Below are 2,031 nucleotides of genomic sequence, written 5' to 3'. Positions count from 1 at the left end.
CAAAATGGAACTTACGCAGAGGCCAAGAGCCCTTACACATCCTTCAAAAAGAAAGGAAAAAAAGCTGGGGAGAGGGCGAGGGGAATTTCCATTAACATAGGTTTACATCTCTGTTCCTTTTGCGCCCCTCTTCAGCCTCGGCCCCTTCATTTTCCCCTCTTTCCTAAATTTCCTTCCATCTATTAAACAAGAATATTCAATGGAGGTGGGGATAGGAAGCGCCTGTGTAGTAAATGTTTTTCCCAATCATAAATTATTTTAAAAGACCAGCCATCATCACTGTTGTGATTACAGTTACATCAGGTGAAATTACCAAGCACACCCCTAATTTAATACAAACTAGAGTCATGTTCGGCCTCCCTTAGTGCTCAGTGGAATTGTAGAGTTGGCCTCAAATGCCTGGGTACAAACCCTTGCATCTCACTTCCTGGTAGGGTGGCTGTGATCAAGTGTTTCGGTTTCCTCATCTGAGCAGTGGAGGTGACTCTAACACCTGCCTCCTAGGGCTGTTGTGACAATTACGTGAGGTAACCATAGAAAGTGTTCAGCAGAGTCTTCGAAAGGCAGGAAGTACAGCAGTACATCCAGATTTTGTGGGACCTGAAGATTATACAACTTTGGGAGCTCTTTTTAATAAGAGCTTTCACTTTTGCAAGTTTTACATGAATATATGACTGTGAATCCATTGCTAAGGCCCTTTCCAGGGTCTGGGAAGGGCTTGTTAAAGTGAGAGATCCTGCAATTTCAGCTTCGTCACTTTCAAAGTTAGCTCACCTCTGAATAAATGTTCAAAATAGATGTTAGCCTTTGCTGCTACTTATTTATTTGAAAAATGTTTATGGAGCACTTACTATGTGCCAGGCTGTGAGCTCCCTCTAGGTATTGGGGGGTGTTGTAAGTCTGGAAATTCTATGCCCTGGCTATCAGGAAGGTCATTAAATATCAAAGCAAGCCAAATGCCTTATCTAAAGAATGTGCTTTGATTTGACAAAACATCTCAAAGCTACTAAAGCAGACCTCCTTAACAGAAACACTGCATCAGTGGAATAGAGGACCTATTTGCGGACATTACTTTCATTTTTCCATTTAAAAAGTTTGTGGTACAATACACATAGCTTAAAATTTACTATCTTAGCCATTTTTAAGTGTACAGTTCAGTGGCATTAAATACATCCCTATTGTTTTACAATCATTACCACTATTCACCTCCAGAACTCTTTTTATCTTGCAAAACTGAAACTCTGTACCCACTCAACACTAGCTGTCCATTTCCCACGCCCCAGAGCCCCTCACAGCCACCATTCTACTTTCTATCTCTATGATTTTGACTACTTAGAGTAGCCAAATATTCCAAGAGTATTTGCATGGTAAATCTATAAGTATCCACTTATAGAGTACCTCATATAAGTGGAATCACAGTATTTGTCATTTTGTGATTGGCTTTACTTAGCATAATGCCCTTAAGGTTCATCCATGTTGCAGCATGTGCTAGAATTTACTTCCTTTTAAAGGCTGGATGGACACTTGGGTTGCTTCAGTGTTTTCACTATTGTGAATAATGCTGCTGTAAACATGGATCTAGAAGTGGTCGTTATTTTTCTGTTGCTTTAGAACATTTGCATCCCCATGATCACTTATGAGAATGTACTTGGATTATAACTCTTCTTTGCTCACATGTGAATTAAATAAAGTAGTCAAATGCCCATGGGCCAGTAATCAAACTTAAATTCTTCCTCATGTTTGACCCTATCTCTCACTGCCATGGGCAAGGACAGTGGGTCCATGGAGCCCTGACTTAATACTTGGGAAAGCTGGGGTTTCCTGGTGCCAGCAATGCAGTGAGTGTTAGCTACTTATGTGATATTAAGGCAAATCCTTTCATCTTGCTGGGCCTCAGTTTCCGCACCTGTCTTCTGAGTGACTTGGACTAGGATTTCCTTGCTTGGATGATCAACTCAGCCTGTGTCTTGGGAAAGTCCTCATTCCCAGGCAAACTGGGATGGTTGGTCATCCTCTCTTCAGCAATACTCA

This window comes from Hipposideros armiger, unplaced genomic scaffold, assembly GCF_001890085.2.
Source record: "Hipposideros armiger isolate ML-2016 unplaced genomic scaffold, ASM189008v1 scaffold_501, whole genome shotgun sequence".
Classification (NCBI taxonomy): Eukaryota; Metazoa; Chordata; class Mammalia; order Chiroptera; family Hipposideridae; genus Hipposideros; species Hipposideros armiger.
This window is presented reverse-complemented; position numbering follows the sequence as displayed.